Source organism: Zalophus californianus, chromosome 2 (assembly GCF_009762305.2).
Source record: "Zalophus californianus isolate mZalCal1 chromosome 2, mZalCal1.pri.v2, whole genome shotgun sequence".
Lineage (NCBI taxonomy): Eukaryota > Metazoa > Chordata > Mammalia > Carnivora > Otariidae > Zalophus > Zalophus californianus.
The window spans coordinates 168,592,543-168,611,193 of NC_045596.1; the positions used below are offsets into that span (position 1 = coordinate 168,592,543).

An 18,651-nucleotide genomic window follows, 5' to 3' on the forward strand; every position below is an offset into this window, starting at 1 on the left:
GTTTTTGTGCCACTACCATACTGTCTTGATGATTACAGCTTTGTAATAGAGCTTGAAGTCTGGAATTGTGATGCCACCAGCTTTGCTTTTCTTTTTCAAGATTGCTTTGGCTATTTGGGGGTCTTCTGCGGTTCCATACAAACTTTAGGATTCTTTATTCTAGTTCTGTGAAAAATGCTGTTGGTATTTTGATAGGGATTGCATTAAATCTGTAGATTGTGGGGCACCTGCGTCGCTCAGTCGGTTAAAAGTCTGCATTCGGCTCAGGGTCCTGGGATTGAACCCCACATCAGGCTCCCTGCTCTGCGAGGAGTCTGCTTCTCCCTCTCCTGCTCCCCCTGCTTGTGCTCTCTCTCTTCTCTCTCTCTGTCAAATAAATAAAATCTTTAAAAAAAATCTGTAGGTTGTTTTGGGTAGTATGGACATTTTAACAATATTTGTTCTTCCAATCCATGAGCATGTAACGTCTTTCCATTTCATTGTGTCATCCTCAATTTCTTTCATCAGTGTGTTTTATAGATATCAGATTACAGGTCTTTCACCTCTTTGGTTAAGTTTCTTCCTAGATATTTTATTGTTTTGGGTGCAGTTGTAGATGGGATTGTTTTTTTAATTTATCCTTCTGCTGTATCATTATTGGCGTATAGGAATGCAACAGATTTCTGAACCATTGATTTAGTATCTTGTGACTTTACTGAATTCATTTATCAGTTCTAGTAGTTTTCTGGTGAAGTCTTTAGGGTTTTCTATATATGGTATCTTGTCATCTGCAAATAGTGAGATTTTAACTTCTTCCTTAGCAGTTTGGATGCCTTTTATTTCTTTATGTTGTCTGGAGTACTGGACTTCCAGTTCTATGTTGGCTAAAAGTGGTGAGAGTGGACATCCCTGTTTTGTTCCTGACCTTGGGGGGAAAGCTCTCAGTTTTTCCCCATTGAGTATGATGTTCACTGTGGGTTTTTCATATATGGCCTTTATTATATTGAGGTATTTTCTCTCTAGACCTACCTTGTTGAGGGTTTTCATCATGAATAGATGTTGTATTTTGTCAAATGTTTTTACTGGGTCTATTGAAATGATCATATGGTTTTTATTCTTTCTCTTATTGATGTCATGTATCATAGTGATTGATTTGAAAATATTGAACTACCTTTGCATCCCAGGAATAAATCCCACTTGATCACGGTGTATCATTTTTTAAAATGTATTGTTGAATTCCATTTGCTAGTATTTTGTTGAGGATTTTTGAATTTATGTTCATCAGAAATATTGGCCTCTTTTTTTTTTGTGGTGTCTCTATCTTGTTTTGGCACCCCATATGGCAAACTTAGTAAATTCCCTAGTAGACTTTCCTGTTGTTCCCTGAAAGTCCCTGGCTGGTTACTAGCCACCTTTTCCTCCCCTTCCTCTCTCCTGTTTACATCTCACAAATTTCTTAATGATCTTGAGCAGCTTAGTTCAGACCCCAAGCTTATACTCTCCGTTCAGCAGTGTCCAGCCTTTAGAAGGCAGTTTAGAAAGCACCCTTTGTTACTGGAGCACCTGGGGGTATACCTGGGGGTACCATCTCCCTCTACACACACCTGAACAGCTTATTTAGTATTTCCCCAATGGAAATGGATTTCCATGGAGGGAGTGAGGAGGAGGTAGGGTGTATTCTGTATTTAAGAGAAATGAGCTTTTCTCCATTTTATTACAATAAAAAAAAAACACCAAGGGACAGCCTAGTGGTCAGGAGGATGTGCTTTGAAGTGAGGCAAACCTGGGTTCAAATCTGTGCTTTGACCTTGGGAAAATTACCTATTATTCCTAAGGCTCGGTTTTCTCCTCTGTAAAATGAGGATTAAAATGCCCACTTTAATGGGTTGTGGTGAAGATGAAGAAGGTCATGTCTGTAAAGAGCATAATAAGTGCTCAGTAAGAGTTATTATTAGCAGAAATCTTCCAGAAGTTTCTGTGGTCACTAAAGTCACTAGGTGAGAACTCAAGGAGCCACACAAGGCCATGGTAGGGTGTGAAAGGCTTCTGTTTAGCCTCCTTATCTCTCTGGCTTCGCAGGAACGTCTGCAGATTATAACCCCCCTCACACATGATTCCACTTCAATGTTCTTTTGGGCTCTTTGTTCCAATTTTCCTTCTGTGATGTCCTTGCCACTCTTTGATGTCCTTACTCACTCAGTCCACAACTGTGGTCAATACAAGGCAAGGACACTGTTGGGCATCATGTGGTTCACCGCCATTGATTGATCAAGGAAGGAACTGGATAAACGAAAGCTCCAGATGCTAATCTCCAGGGTGGCTGTCGGTGGCTCTTCGCTTTTTCTGGGCCAGGGACCCCTTTGAGAATCTGAGGAAAGGTAGAGAATGTCTCCCTAAATATATATATTCCCACAGGTACATACAATTTGCATACAATACTCAGGGAAGCCAGTGGATCCAGTGCCCCGTAGGGGACTCATTCTTTTGCTCCTTCCTGGGCTGACTCTCACAGAGCTCAGCAGCAGAAAAATGAGCAAACCTCAACTCCTTTCTCTTGCCCTGCCTTCTCTTTGTCAAGAGGTGTCAAAACAAGGAACTGAAACTGCTTTAAGGAGAGGAGAAAGAAAGACAAAATAAACCAGTGTTTATTTTTTAAATTTTATTTTATTCATTTGAGAGAGAGAGAGAGAGCGAGCACAAGCGGGGTCAGAGGGAGAGGCAGAGGGAGAAGCAGACTCCCCGCTGAGCAGGGAGCCTGACATGAGTCTTGGTCCCAGGACCTGGAGATCATGACCCGAGCCAAAGGCAGACGCCTAACCATCTGAGCCACCCAGGCACCCCTAAACCAGTGTTTAAAGACAGCCAGTGGGAAATTGAGAGATGGCGAAGCTAATGGAGCATATTTTGTGAGCTCCATGAGGATTCATGAGATCAATTTAAAAAATATATGACAATGAAGAAGAACTTGAGATAATGAGAGGGGACAGGAGAGGTGGGAGAACGTTTAGGGGTCTGCCGCCCTACCAGCCCCTAAGTAGTTAACCACCCCTTCCTATCAGGAAGTGCAGAAGCCGGGGACAGATTTCGGGTCCAGGACCTGCTTTAGCAATGGTTAAGTGGGTGTCAGAGGGATGGTTGTGGTGGTACTAGTGGCGGAATTAGCAGAAAGCTGTGGGAAATTGGTAGGTTTTGACGGGGCAGGGCTGGCGTGGAGGAGGGAAACAGGGGCCGTGCAGGAGAGGGCATAAAGCTGGCCTGCAGGGGTGTCCTGCCCTCCCTTTTCTAAGAGTCTTACAGGCACTGTGAGGGGGAAACCTGAATCTGCAAGGCTCACACACACAGCGGCTCTCTCCGGTTTCCCGACTTTGGAGACAGCAGGTGGTGCTGTTGAGTAAACTTGGGAGCCCAGAAGAGGAAACCTGAACTTTGAACTTGAGAAGTAGGGCATCTCTATCCTGGTAACTCTCTCCCTTCCAGCGGCCAGAGCAGAGGAGGGTGTGGGAGATGGAGATCATCTTCCTCTTCGAGCTCTTTAGGGCTCTTCAGCTCGCCCCGGGAGGAGGGAGGGCTGGGATCTGTTCTCTTGCGTGGTTCCCACGTGCGCTGGTATCCCAAATGTCTTTGGAATGCCGCTCAGGTGAAATCCTGGGTGGTGGCCACCAGCAGTTTGGGAGGGGTAAAGAAATCTGGAGGCATCCTTACACACCCCTCCATCAGCCGGGCTGACTCACCCTGGACCCAGCTCAGGGTGGCTTCCCTGGCTTTGCCTGCTCCTTTTAAACTCCTGGGAGTGCCCCCTCCCCACTCCCCTTAGAAAGTTCAAACTGCTCTGAGGAGTCTGGAACTCCGCAGTCAAACAGACCAAACACTCGGGAAACCTCTCTTTCCTTCTAGTTTTAAATCTGGGGCTCTTATCCAGTGAGCTCAGGTTCCAGAAAGCATCCATGGGGACTAGTTGGGGAACTGGGTACTTTGCACTCGGTTAGGGCATTGGATGAGGTAGGTCTCCTCCTATCCAGTGAATCTGGATTTGATTGCATCGCTGGGCTTTGTCCCCAACAATGATAGGATTCTGGGGAATGCAAACACAACACTGGTTTGACAGCTTCAGCAAGTTTTAAGCCGAACACGCCAAAGGCCAGTGTGCCTTTGGAACCCCACGCTTGCCAGTCTCACTCTCGACACACATTTATGTCCCTATTCCTGTTTCTCCTCTGCCTCACCTTCCTCGGGGTGTTCTAATTTATGCTGTTTGAATTCACTTACGTGATTTTGTAAACAGTCTTAAATCCTTTTTGAGACAGGGCAGGGTACAAATAAAAAGAAAGAAAAACACGACGCGGAAAGGTCAGATGTTTTGATATTGGCTAAACCTTGTGCTAATGTGAGAAAATGACTACACCCCTTAGTGACCATAACATCCAGAATCTTCCACAACTCACAGTAGAGAAAGGCTGTCTCCTCATGGAAAGAGGTGACAGGACCGCAGACTTGACTTTTGACTCCTGGCATTCCCAAGGTGCCTCCCCCCTCCCCCCGGTGCTAGGGTCCCTGCTGTTACCGCCAAGCTTTAGGGCGGGGTGAGGGCTGGGGACGCTGTGCCCCTTTAACCATTTGCTACTGTGGACCCATGACCTTTCCCTAATGCTCCCTGCAGCGCTCTAAACTCACAAGACCGGAACATTTGAAATGACTTCTAAAAAGACTATTAGATGAGCAAAACGTAAGCAGAAAATAACATGAAACTAAGTCATCTAAGCGAGAGCTCCTGATATTTTATTTTCCATTACGCACCACGTGGTGACTTCCACATTCATATGAAAGCTGATCAGGCTGCTGGTCATATGTTTTTGTTTTTGTTTTTTAAGATTTTACTTATTTATTGGGGGGGAGCACAGAGGGAGAGTGAAAGGGAGAAGCAGGCTCCCCGCTGAGCAGGGAGCCCGAAGCGAGGCTTGATCCCAGGACCCTGAGATCTTGACCTGAGCCGAAGGCAGGCGCTTAACCAACTGAGCCACCCAGGTGCCCCTGGTTATCATATTCTTACACTAGCTACAAATCTAAACAATTCTCAAAGTGCAGGACCTCGTGTTCCCCTTCCTCAGCAGGGTGGTCCTTCAAGTACCCCTTTCTAGAGCAACTTTCAAACGAGATGATGCTTCATAACTCCAGCACCAACGTTGGATTTCAGTTTTAAGTCACACATTCCCCTCCCCGGCCCCCCTGCAATCTTAGAAGATGAATGTAGCCATACGCAATACTTAGAAGTATTTCCTGCTTTCTCTGAGGTATTTCAAAGGTTTGTGGTCGGAGGCATCTAAGTGTTGAAAAGCCGTTTTTTACCATCAAATTGGATTTCAATGGATCTTGGAGATGTAAGAGACCAGAGAGACCATTTATTGCCATTCGTGCAGAGTATTCAGGCTGGAAGTGATTAAATGACTTGCTGACGGTCCCAGAGCTGAAGAGCATAAACTAAGATTTATGCCTATTGATACCCAGACCATTCTTTTCCTCACTGCGCTACCCAGCTTGGCCTCTTGCACATCTAAATAGGAGTATAATCGTGACCAGGACTTTCTTTACAGAAGTAGATATACATAGACGCAAACACACACACACACACACACGTAAGGTAATAGAATTAGGAATTAAAGTAACAGAGGAATGATTATTTGTGTTGTGTGCACAATTTTAGCTGTTTGTGATGAGTGTCTTAAGGTATGCACAGATGCAAATCTGGACTCCCAATAAATGGAATGAATGAATGAGTCCGAGGGAGAAAAAAATTTTAATTTTATCCATTGAATGCAGAACTCTAGGGCAAACGATGAAATTTAGGCAAGGCCTTACCCTCTAGAAGTTCATGATGGGTAGACATAGGCTTAAATAATTCTAATATAAAGCTGACTTTGCTCATCACTGTCACAATTTAGTAAGGAGTTTAGGATCACTATATGCGAAAAAAATAGTAACGCAAACGGGGAAACTTACCAGTAAGTACAAGCAAATCACGTGTGTTCGGGTATGTCAAGGTGTGTATATACACATGTACAGATACGTAGCAGCTGCCCATTCACATAATGTGATTTTTCAGTGTATTGTAAGTATCCAGTAAGCAAGGATGATGTCATTTGAGATGAATTCTTGTACAGCTTCTGCTCAGCTTTATGCGCACAAAGATACGTCATGGTGTGTCTCTTATCTTTTGGTTTGGTTCTAGGTCTGATGAAGAAAATACACTTATATTTCCAGGCCAGACTTCTCCTCTGAGCTCCAGACTCCTATTTCCAACAGTCTGTTTGCCATCCTCTTGGGGTGTGTCAAAAGTACCCAAAGTTCAACGTGTCCAAAATAGCCCCTGATCCCTCTTCCAGGATTCCCTATCTCAGTCAATGGCATCATTGTCCACACAGTTATGCAAGCCAGAAAACTGGAGCCGGAACGTAATCTCCCTAAGGGCAGGGACCCGGCCTGTCTTGTTTTCCACTGTGTCTTCACGACCTAGAACAGTGCATGGCACAGAGAGGGTACTGATTATGTCCTGTGGAATGACTGTCTGCAATCTCTGGATTGCATTCATTTTCCTTCATCTCCACCATTACTGTTCAGTCCGGCCACCATAACCTCTCACTGGCACAACTGCCATAGCCTTCTGACTAATCTCCCTTCATCCATGCTCAGCCCTATTTCTATATATCTTCCACGGTGGCCAGTGATCTTTTCAAAACAAATCTGAGTCTGAGACAAGTGCTCTTGCCGTAGCCTCTGAGGTCATACATGGTCTGTATCCTATGACTCTTGCAGCCTCGTCTCAAATAATGATCACCTTGGCTCTTTAGATTTCAGCCAGGTAGGCTTTTTTACAATGCCTATGATCACTTGTTCTGTCCTGCCACAGGGCCTTTGCACATATTGCTTTCTCTGCTGGGACCATTCTTCTCCTCTCCACCCACTTAATTTCTACTCATCCTCCTGATGTCACTCTCAGAGCTTAGAGTACTAGTTCCTGTAGGTCCTGATGTCAAATGTATTTGACAGAAAAGTCATAGTCAAAATAACTTGAAAGATACTGAAAAGAGATAGCTCCGTAGCACTTGTCATGGTTTTTTTATATTTGTTTTTATAATTATTTTCTGCATGAAGCTTCACAACTTGTAAGATGTTTTAGTCTGTCTTCCTATATGAAGTCAAGGACCTAGTCAAGGACCATTAAAACATAAGTCATCATCTCTCTCTTCATGTGTTTTTGGAAATTACCATCGATTATATTTACCTGTATTCTTTTTTTTTCTATTAGATATCAATCCTCCGAAGATTACTAATGTTTGATAAAAATCTCCCAGGATGCTATCATCTCAGCGAGGTCCTCCTTGGTTCATGAATGCCTTCGGGGATGGTTTAAGTGTAGTTTAGCCTGGAGATAGATTATCGACCTTTAGAAGATACTGCCTTTGCCTGTGATATCAGGATTCAATAAAGTCAAGCAAAGAAGGGCTTATCCAGGTTATCTTCTCCAATATATATCTTCTCTTTTCTTGAAAGTTCCCAAAATGGGTAAGTTGATGGAATCATATATTAAGATGGTTAGAATCACTCAGGCAGACTAGGTGTTTCAAACAGACCCTGTAAATATAGGCACTTAGTACATGATAAGGAAGGATTATAAATCCAATTAGGGAAGGGTCAGTTTATTCAACAAATTATCTTTTAATATTTAATTAGCAGTTCATGGGAAAAAGTAAAATTTATCTTTAAACCATGCATCATGTACCAGTATAAGTTTCAGAAAGATTAACATGCTAAATGGCAAAAATTCAAGCCAAAAAAGGCTATATGAAAACGTAAGTGAACATTTATCTCATATCCACAGGGAGGAAGGCATTCTCAGCTTAAGGGCAATGGAAAACATTATTCCCACCCCCCCAAAAGAAAATGACCACGTAAAAATGAAAAATTAATGACCAAGTTAAAAGGTAAACAACAAAATGGAGGAAAAATAGATGATCAGAAACTACAAAAGGTCAATGTCTGTATTACACAAGGATGTTTATAAATTTGTAAACAAGTGGTAAGACTCAGTGAAGAAATTGGTCAAAGGATAGGAACAGACACTTCACATGTAAAATATAGTGATTGACACATGAAAAAATATTCAGCCTTGCCCGAAATGTAAGAAATGCAAATTACACATTTCACAATTGCATAAATGCAAAAATCACTGTTTTAATCTATCAAATTAACAGAAATAAAAAGTGTATAATACTCAGTATTGGACAAGGATGGGGGAAATCGCTTTCCCAATACATTGCCGGGGGGGTGATATTTGTCATTATGAATAACGAATATTAAAAATGTTTACAGCTTTTGACCTATTTCCCAGAATATATCATCAGGAAATGTGTTAAGGAAATAAATCTAAGTATGGGCAGTGTTTTATGCACAGAGATTTTCATGGAAGTATTATTTATAGCATCATGTTTAATAATAAGGACATCATTTAAAAACTAGTGTACATTCAATGATGAAATTAACCGTTGGAAATTAAGTATATGAAATTTTCCAATAAAATGAGAAAACGTGGGAAAAATAGGATACAAAAGTGTGTGTATACAGTATAATCGCAACTGCAGGTAAAGACAAGTGTGCATAGAATAACATGTTGGGTTTTTTGGGGCACCTGGGTGGCTCAGTTGGTTAGGCATCTGCCTTCAGCTCAGGTCATGATCCCAGCCAGGGTCCTGGGATCGAGCCCCACGTCAGGCTCCTTGCTCAGCAGGGAGTCTGCTTCTCCCTCTTCCCCTCCCCCCCACTCATTCTCTCTCTCTCAAATAAATAAAATCTTAAAAAAAAACTTAAAAAAAAGAAACTAAAAACTTTTGTAAAAGAAAAAGAAAAACATGCTGTTTTTCTGTTGCTATTTTTCCAAGATAGAATATAAATTTTTTTTTTTATGTTTTTCTACTTGTCTTTGCTTTCTGGATTTCCTATGAACCAATCCTCACTGCTTTCCCATGTGAACACAGAGCCGATGCCATAAAAACAAATCAAGTCCTGACACATACTACGACTTGGACGAACCTCGAAAACCTGAGGCTAAGTGAAGGAAGCCAGACACAAAAGGACATATTATATGAAACGTCCAGAAAAGGCAAATCCATAGAGACAGAAAGCAGATTAGTAGTCACCAGGGGCTTGGGAGGAGGAACTGGGACTGATTGCTCAGAGGCATGGGGTTTCTTTCTCGGGTGATGGAAATGTTCTGGAACTAAATGGTGGTGACGGTTGCACAACATAGTGATGATCCTAAAAAACACTGCACTGTACACTTTAAAAAGGTGAATTTTGGGGCATCTGGGTGGCTCAGATGGTTGAGCGACTGCCTTCAGCTCAGGTCATGATCTCAGGGTCCTGGGATCGAGCCCCGCATCGGGCTCCTTGCTCAGCAGGGAGTCTGCTTCCCCCTCTCCCTCTGCGCTCTCCCCCTGCTGTGCTCTCTCTCTCTCAAATGAATAAATAAAATCCTTTAAAAAAATAAATAAAATGGTGAATTTTAGGTTATGTGAATAATATCTCAAGTAAATACATAAATAAATAAAGGAAGGCTTGGTATTAAAAAAAAGGAAACTGAAGTGAATGAAGGTTTTGGGTTAAGAGTTTAATAGAGTCCATATTCAAAGGGTCATCTCTTTGCATTCTCAAGGGAGCTCTCTTTTTCCTGGTAGGCCTCAGAGACCTCACAGGCTGGTGTATATGTCAGAGAAGAAGAGAGAAAATGAAGGAGAACGACCGAACATGGATTTTATTTTTAAGTAATCTCTACACCCAACATGGGACTTGAAATTACAACCGTGGGATGAAGAGTCGAACAATCTTCCAGCTGAGCCAGCCAGGCACCCTGGGATCAGAGAGGTTTTACAAATTATGAATGGTTATTAAAAATGAAAATGTAGGCTCAGTCGGTTAAGCGTCTGCCTTTGGCTCAGGTCATGATCCCAGGGTCCTGGGATCGAGCCCCGAATCGGGCTCCTTGCTCAGCAGGGAGCCTGCTTCTCCCTCTGCCTGCCGCTCCCCCTGCTTGTGCTCTCTCTCTGACAAATAAATAAAATCTTAAAAAAAAAAAAGAAAATGTAAAGTGATACTGTTTACAATAGAATCAAAAACATCAAATGCCTAGGAATAAATCTAACAAAAGATGTACAAGACCTATGTAGAAAACTACAAATGTTGAGAGAAATTAAATTTAAAAAGAATCTATCTTGCTCATTGTTTGAAAGATTCAATATTGTAAAGATGTGAAATTTCCCCCAAGTTGATCTATAAATTCAGTGCAATCTCAATTAAAATTTGAGCAAGTTTTTATTGTTTTGTTTTGTCTTGTTGTGTTTTAGAAATGAACAAGTTGAGGGCGCCTGGGTGGCTCAGTCGATTAAGCATGTGCCTTCGGCTCAGGTCACGATCCTGGGGTCCTGGGATTGAGCCCCACATCTGGCTCCTTGCTCGGCCAGGAGTCTGCTTCTCCCCCCTCTTGTGCTTTCTCTCTCTCAAATAAATAAAATCTTTAAAAAAAAATGAAGTTGATTCTAAAATGAATATGAAAACACAAAGGGCCAAGAATAGCCAAGAAATTTAGAGGGATGAAGGACAAAGCTGCAGGCTTTACATTAGTAGATATTGAGAAGTATGAGAAAGCTATAATAATAGGAGAGTGTGGCATTGGCTCAAGAACAGACCAGTAGACCAATGGACCAGAATAGAGGTCAGAAACAAATCCACACATAACCATGACGGTGAAGAGCTGGTGGGGGAAAGCTAGGTTTTTCAATAAATGGTGCTCGGTCTATGGGATATGTTGTGAAAAACCAAAAGAATCTTGATTCCTATCTGATACTATATGGTTGGAAAAATTTATGCTTCCATGGAAAACCGCATTTTTGTAGCATAGCCTCTGGGTTATCTGATTGTGATTTTATGGCAACTATTCTATAACTCTGTAAATTGTAGATAGCTGATAGCAAAGCAGAATTCATGAAAATAAATTCTGTCTGGTGGAGGGACACCTTCCCCCCGCCATGGAAAAACTTATTTTGCCTTAATTTGCATATTTCGTTTCAATATTCCTGATCTATAAATGTGTCTGTTCTTTGGACCCACTTTTGAACACGCCGAAACACCTTGCCAGTTTTTCTTCTTAGTAAGTTAAATAAATTTTTAATGGATTAGTTTTTATATCTGTACGAGAGTCATGATTTTATCTTTTAAAAAATTATCTTTTCTGCCCCTCTGCCTACTTGTGATCTCTCTCTCTCTCTGTCGAATAAATAAATAAAATCTTTTAAAAAATAAATAAATAATTGTCTTTTAACAATTCATACAATTTTTAAAAAATATTTTATTTGTTTATTTGACAGAGAGAGAGACATCAAGAGAGGGAACACAAGCCCCAACAATTCATACAAATTAATTCCAGATGGATTGCTAACCTAAATGTGAAAGGTAAAGCAATAAAGCTTCTAGAAGATTATAAAGGAGAATATATTCATGGCTTTGGGGCAACAAAGGTTTCTTTAAACATGGGGCACCTGGGTGTCTCAGTCGGTTAAGCATCTGCCTTCGGCTCAGGTCATGATCCCAGGGTCCTGGGATCGAGCCCCGCATCGGGCTCCCTGCTCCGCAGGGAGCCTGCTTCTCCCTCTGTCCCTCCCCCTACTTGTGCTCTCTTTCTCTCTCACAAATAAATAAATAAAATCTTTAAAAAAAAGATTTCTTAAACAGGACACAAAAGTACCAATCATAAAAGAAAAGACGAATAACTCAAATTTCATTAAAACTTAGTACTTTTCACCCAGGAACACCACGGAGACTGAAAAGGCAAGCCACAGAGTGGGAGAAGATATTTGCAATGCATTTTTGGACCAAGGTATTTAATATATATACATATATTATATATACACAATAGAATTCTTGAAATTATGTATTATATATAATACAAATACATAAATATCACAAATCAATAAGAACATAGACAACAGAAAAGAAAAATGGACAAAAGACCCAATAGCACATCACAAAAGACCGTATCCAAATGGTCAATAAACAAGTGCCCAACCTCATTAGTCATCATGGAAATACAAATTAAAACTGCTGTACATCTACCTGAAGGGCAAAATACAAAAGATTGACAATGCCAAGGTTGACAAAAATGTGGAGAACCTGGATTTCTCCAACATCGCTGGTGGGAGTATAAATTGGTATAACTGCTTTGAAAAATTATTTGGCAATATCTCTTAGCACTAAACATATACCCAACCCGATTCAGTAATTCCATTCTTAGGTGTGTGCGTATGTTTATGGATATGTATATGTACAAAAAGACATAGGAGAATGTACAGCAATGTATTCTTTTTTTTAAGGATTTTATTTATTTATTTGACAGGGAGGGAACACAAGCAGGGGGAGTGGGAGAGGGAGAAGCAGGCTTCTCACCGAGCAGGGAGCCCGATGCGGGGCTCGATCCCAGGACCCTGGGATCATGACCTGAGCCTAAGGCAGACACTTAATTGACCGAGCCACCCAGGCGCCCCTGCAAAAACTCGATTTCTAAACAAGTAGCATTCACAGGTTCCAGGGATGAGGATGTGCATATATTTGTGGGGTCGGGGGGCATCATTTAACCCACTACAAGCTCCAAACTAGAAACAACCTAAATGTCTATCAACTGTAGAATGAAAAATAAATTGTGATAGATGACTATAAAACAATAAAGATGAACACATTACTGCTACATGAACACCACCGGCGACTCTCATAATACTGAGTGAAAGGAGCCCGACCCCAAATAAATACCCAGTGTATGATTCATTTATATAATGTTCAAAAATAGCAAGACTAATCACGGAGAGAGAGCTGGGGTGGTGGTTGCTACCCTATGGAAAGAAGGCGGTGACCGAGAGGGACGAAGGCATGGCTTCTGCACGTGTCAATACTGCTCTATTTCTTGATATGGGTTGTGAGGACTCACCACGCCGAACACGTCTATGCACTTTCAATGCACTTTCCTGCAGATAATGTTTATAGGACATTTTCCTTTTTCGCCTTCTTCACATTTCCTTCTACTTCCTGTATATATTAGATTTCAATACCTCTGTTTATTAAAAATTATGAATGATTATTGACAATATTTTCTTTCTCATTATGGGGTTAGGTGCTACCATCGCTCAGGAATGTCTGTTTTGGGGACATGTATATATATTTTTTAGTCTAACGGGTTTTGACAGAACCTTGAATCGGGGGACCCAATGGGGCCACAGAATGTGCTGTTTTGTAATTTGTTCCCAAAGTGCTCTATAAGCCCTTAGTGTCACTGACTTTCCTGGCTGAAGGCGTCCCCCAAACTTGGAGGGCCGGTGGTTGGGACGGCAATGGGAAATGTTACTTCAGGGTGAATGATTAGTCTTAGGAAAAGGGCTTAGACTTAGGAAAAGCGTTATGCATTGTAGGCTAGGTAAGGGGTAGCATTTCCCAAAGTCAGGCAGAGATTCGTCAGAGGCACCATAAGGGCAGGTAAGAAGAGGGTACTTAAGGATAGAACCTGGTTTGAACCTGGGACCCCTTGGTAAGGAGTCTTATTCTGGCTGTGCCCGCCCCCACCCCACCCCAGCCTTGGAATTGGTGAAATGTCGAACGTGGGGCTTGCCTTGCGGCTTCCAGGCCTATATTATAATTCCTTTGGGTCAAAAGTCAACATACCCGTCAGCCTCGCGCCATGTGCTGTGGGGTCCAGAGGGAAGAGAAGAAAGGGGTGCTGGGGCTCCTCACAGCACCTCTTGGCCAGCTCCGCCTCTGGGTCTGTGCCCAGGGGTCCCGCAGTTGAGAAGGGGGAGCCTCGTGGCTTATATGGAAGAGGCCAGAAGGAGAACAAGCCCCTGAGGGGTGGTTTCCAATGGGACGATTCAAGGAGGAATAAACGCTCAGAGCTTCTGCTGTCCTCTGGTATGTCATGAAACTGATTCTGGAAAGGTGAGGTACAGCTTTGCACTAATGAGGAACACATGTTTCTTTTATAATCAGAAAAAAATGAACCTAGATTTTCAAAAGATGTTTATATCAGGTGGTGCTAAAAGGCTTCAGAGTCATCTATGCCTCTCCCACTTAACCCGACCTGCCTTCTGCTTGCAAGGCACTGGGAAATGGTGAGGACCATGTTTCCTGCCTTTGAGATGCTTACAGGGGAATAAAAGAAGCACTGAATCAGAGTCTAAGAAAGAAGCTAGGAGACCAGAAGCCATTCTGAATGGGAGAGGCACAGCAGGCTTAGTGGAGAAAGGGGAAGGTAAGGGGTTCACGTTCTCTCTCTACGGTCTGTAGGACTGTAGTTGTAAGCTTCAAGGGCCTTCTCTGTAAATTAGAAAGATAGTATCTTTGTGTTATCTATGATGCAAGTTTTGTTAAACAAAGTAATGGGGGGAAGGGGGAAGTGTGAGCCTTGGCCTCTTGAGACCATCCTCTGTCTAGTGTGGCTGTAGTTGTTTTTGTTTTTTGTGTTTTTAGATTTGAGAGGAGAGAGGAGACTGTGCATGCACATGAGGGGAGGGGCAGGAGGAGAGAATCTCCAGCAGACTCCCTGCTGAGCGTGGAGCCCAACACAGGGCTCGATTCCACAGTCCATGAGATCATGACCTGAGCAGAAACCAAGAGTTGGATGCTTAACCAACTGAGCCCCCCAGGTCCCCTCAGTGTGGCCATAGTTTTAACTTCCGCATTGCCACACCCACTGGGGCAATGGAAAGAGAGCCTGATGTTGGGGACTTGTTCCCCTGGCTCGCTGACCCCTGAAGCAGGAGCCCCTTGCTCCCAGAGCTGACACCTGGAAAGTAGTCTCCTTGGTCAGCCAAGTGGGCAAGAGTCTGAGGCAGCTGGACCTGGAGAAGCCAGAAGGCTGTTTACAAGCGCTCCAGTGAATGAGTCATGCGTGTGGACGTTTGTCACCACACCCCAGAGTCCGAGGCAAAGGAGAAAGACAAGCAACCATTACTAGCCACTTTCTGCTCCTCCCTTGGGACAGCACATTAGCCCATTCAGAGCACCCAGAGGTGTGGGTTTTGTTTTGTTTTGTTTTTTTGAGGAGGGGGAGGAGCAGTGGGAGAGCGACAAGCAGACCCGCACTGAGCGCAGAGCCTGATGCAGGGCTTGGTCTCACACCCCTGAGATCATGACCTGAGCTGAAACCAAGAGTTAGCTGAACTGACTGAGGCCCCCAGGTTCCCCCCTCCCCGGTGGTTTTTGAGTTAGTTCCCTTGCAGTTGGGGGTGTACTGAGGACCTGTGGGCAGGAGTGGTTGACAGTGGCAGGGTGGTAAACGTCTCTCCCTCTGCTGGCCCTTCCTCCCCACCCCCAGCATGGCTCTACACAATGTCTTATCCTGGGGGATTGTTCCTGGTTGCTCCCAAAAGCAAACCTGTGCTGGTCATCTAACTGCACGGCTGGTGTCTGGGAGTCCCGGCATGCTCTAGTCTGTTGCTTTGGGAGGAGGACAGGTGGCTAACCTGTCCAGTCCAACCTGCCAGGCACCTTGTCCACGCGCTCAGGGCCAACAGAAACTCTTTTCCTCTTTCAGTCAGGGCTAGAGGCGGGCCGGTGAGAGGAACGAGAAGTCAACTCGCTGCACCCTGGCTGTGGGAGGTGTTTATAAATGCTCCTGGAATGCAGTGAACCTGCGAGGGGTCAAGCCGTCCCAGGACCACCTGGCCTGTGGGAGAGGGTGGGAGGGATGCCCAGGTGGATTCCTCTGAAGGCAGGTAGGGAACAGGGCCGGGTGGAGCGCCAGCCCTGTCGTCGTCCTTGTTGTTGCAACTGCACACCCCCCAGCATGGACTGTGGGGCTATAAAATTAGGAGAAGACAGACTTACTCCCAGGCGGTCAGCAAGTGAGGCTTGAGGGACAATGTGTTCTGGCTGGAGGAAGGGAGAAAACAGCCACCCAGGCATTCTAGCACCAAGTGCACCCAGTGCTCTAGCTCCTGGCTTCTCTCTCTCCCCTGGCATATTTCCAATTCCTGCCTCTAGTGAGCCCCAGCTCCTCTGAGTTAACCCATGCCAACGTCCAGTGTCTAGAAGGATCTTGATCTTGATTTCCTGGTGGTGGTGGTGGGACAGCTTTACCCTCCCAACCTACCACCTCTGCTTTAACCACAGAGCCTATGTGTGTCTGACAAAACCCAAACACATGAAGTCACAAGGTACTCATAATTTTTCCTTCCCCCTTGCCCCACCCCCTTTGTCCTCTAATCCTTTCCATGAGTGGAAGGGATGCTTGGTGTCCTACTCAGCCTGTGAGGCTGTCCGGCTAGGTTTCATTCCTTGCTATCTTTATTGTGGGGCAGTACTAACGATGTGAGTGTGGGGGCGGACGGGAGAGGAGAGCTGAAAAACTTTACTCCCAGGGTCAGGTTGGACCCCAGATCTCTGACTTTGTCCAGCTGGGATGTCGTGGAGCAGTGCACAGGTAGGAAAACCAGGAGGGAAGTCAATGCCTTATTTAATAAGGTACCAAGTTGGAATAGACAGCAAGGATGGATAAGTGGCAGGGTGGGGTGAGGCCAGAGGCAGACAGGCCCTAGGTGAACATGAAGGCATCTGGCTGTGACCCGCCATGATATTGGGCGCTGGGTGACTTCTGCTCATACCTGCCTTACAACGTGAAACACAGCCTCATCACACCACTGCTCAAAATCCTCTGAAGGCTGGCTCACCCTGGCCTAACACTGCGGTATAAACTCCTTAGTCTGGTGTTCATGATCTGCATGATCTGGGCCCACCTACCTTGCCTGTCTTATCTCTACCATCCACCCCCAGTGCCCTCCTAAAATAGCCCACATTCCAGCGCCATGGGGTGCCCGTAACCCCTAAACATGCCTTGAACTTTCAGGCCCCCATACCATTGCTTAGGCTGTTCTTTTCTCTCTTCCTGAAATGCTCTTCCCTTGTGTCCCCCTCTAAAGCATATACCAGCAAATCTGGTATATGCTTTAGGGCCCAGCTCAATGTCACTGCCTTCATAAAAAAATCCACCTGCTTAGAGAAGTCACTCCAACCTCAAAACCCTCAAAGCATTTTATTAGTATAGGACTTCCTTTTTTTTTAAAGATTTTATTTATTTATTTGTCAGAGAGAGAGAGAGAGAGAGGGAACACAAGCAGGAGGAGCGGGAGAGGGAGAAGCAGGCTCCCCGCTGAGCAGGGAGCCCAATGCGGGGCTCAATCCCAGGACCCCGGGACCACGACCTTAGCCGAAGGCAGACATTTAACTGACTGAGCCACCCACGTGTCCCTAGGACTTCCTTTATAGCATTTGTCATGGTGTGCCTTGAAACTGGATCTTGTTCAGAGGGCTTTGTGCCCTCCGTAGCTCCTAGCACAGGCACCAAGTAAGGTCTCAGTAAATCTTTATGGTAATGAATGGAGCCATGAGGTTGAATGACACCAATAGATGGTGAAGAAGCAGAAATGGCACCAAAACAACAGAGTTCTATTAGGGCTTGCCCATCACTTACCTGTCTGGTGCCTCCTTTCTTTTCCCTTTCTATCACCATTACATATTTACAACGTTCTGAATAGGTCTTTCCCACTCGGGAGCCACCCTCAGTGCAAAGCCCAGGCATCATGCATCTTCTAATTTCCTCCATGGGAAAAGGATACACTATGTGCTCATGGTTGGCTGGTATAACCTGCACACTCTTCAATTCCATAGCACTTCCTGAGGACCCACTGTGTACCTAGGTTTCTGCCAGGGGCTACGGAAGGGACAAGTTAAATAAGTCACCACCTGGTCCCTGCCCAGACAGGGACTACTGGAAGCTTACCCATGGAGTAAATGTGAGTGAAGTGTCACGGTTAGCAGGACCTGGGAATGAAGGGAATCTGCCAATCCAATGGACATCTGGAACAAAGAAGTGAATGATTGGAAGCCCAGAGATAAGGAGCATGGAGAGACTGACCAGGATCCACTCAGGGAGAGCTGGGGGAACTGGAGTGGGGGTGGCACTCTGTTCTCCTTATGTTTGGTTTGGCAATCCTATTTTCAGTTCCTCCTTTATTCACCTTCCCTAATTTAGCCTCCTAGCCTCACCTTATTTGGCGAGGGCAGGCAAAATAGGACACTCCCACATCACCTCCTGACCGCTCCCCCACCCCTTACCTTCCCCTTTTCGTGCCCTCAAATGATCCTCCTCCTTCCCGACCCACCTGGCGCCATCCCAGAGTAAACCACCGGCTGGCCAAAATCAAAAGAGCAGTGAATCGGGGATCGCGTTCATTATCACCCTCATAGCTACTCTTGATTGAGAACTCACCGTGTGCCAGGCTACATTATCTTTTTTACAGCAACACTAGGAGGAGATTGTTATCTCATTTTATGGGTGAAGAAACTCAGACCAAAAGATGTTAAGTAATCTGTGCCAGCTCACACACCTGCCAGTTGGCGGTGCCAGATTGGAAATGAGGTCTGACTCCCAGGGCAGTGCCCCGGTCAGTTCCGGTTGCGCCGTGCGACCTTTGGCAGTTGGGGACCCCGTCCCTTAACCAACACCTCTCGCACCGGAATTCTCCAAGCCCCCGCCCCCGCCCCGGCCTCGCCAGCCTTCGGCGCCCGAGCTGCTAGCCCGCCGGAGCTGCG

General features: G+C 44.6%; 1 long non-coding RNA gene across 2 annotated transcripts; it reads right to left on the minus strand.

Moving 5' to 3' along the window:
* Window positions 1-2,095: 2,095 nt before the first annotated feature.
* LOC113924109 lies at window positions 2,096-18,472 on the minus strand. Of its 2 annotated transcripts, none has more exons than XR_003520536.1 (3): window positions 18,329-18,472; window positions 17,840-17,916; window positions 2,096-2,347 (listed from the first exon to the last, which is right to left on the minus strand). It is a non-coding gene; the product is annotated as an uncharacterized LOC113924109 (long non-coding RNA). The 2 variants fall into 2 exon arrangements; XR_003520535.1 differs by lacking the exon at window positions 2,096-2,347 and adding an exon at window positions 9,781-9,877.
* Window positions 18,473-18,651: the final 179 nt, after the last annotated feature.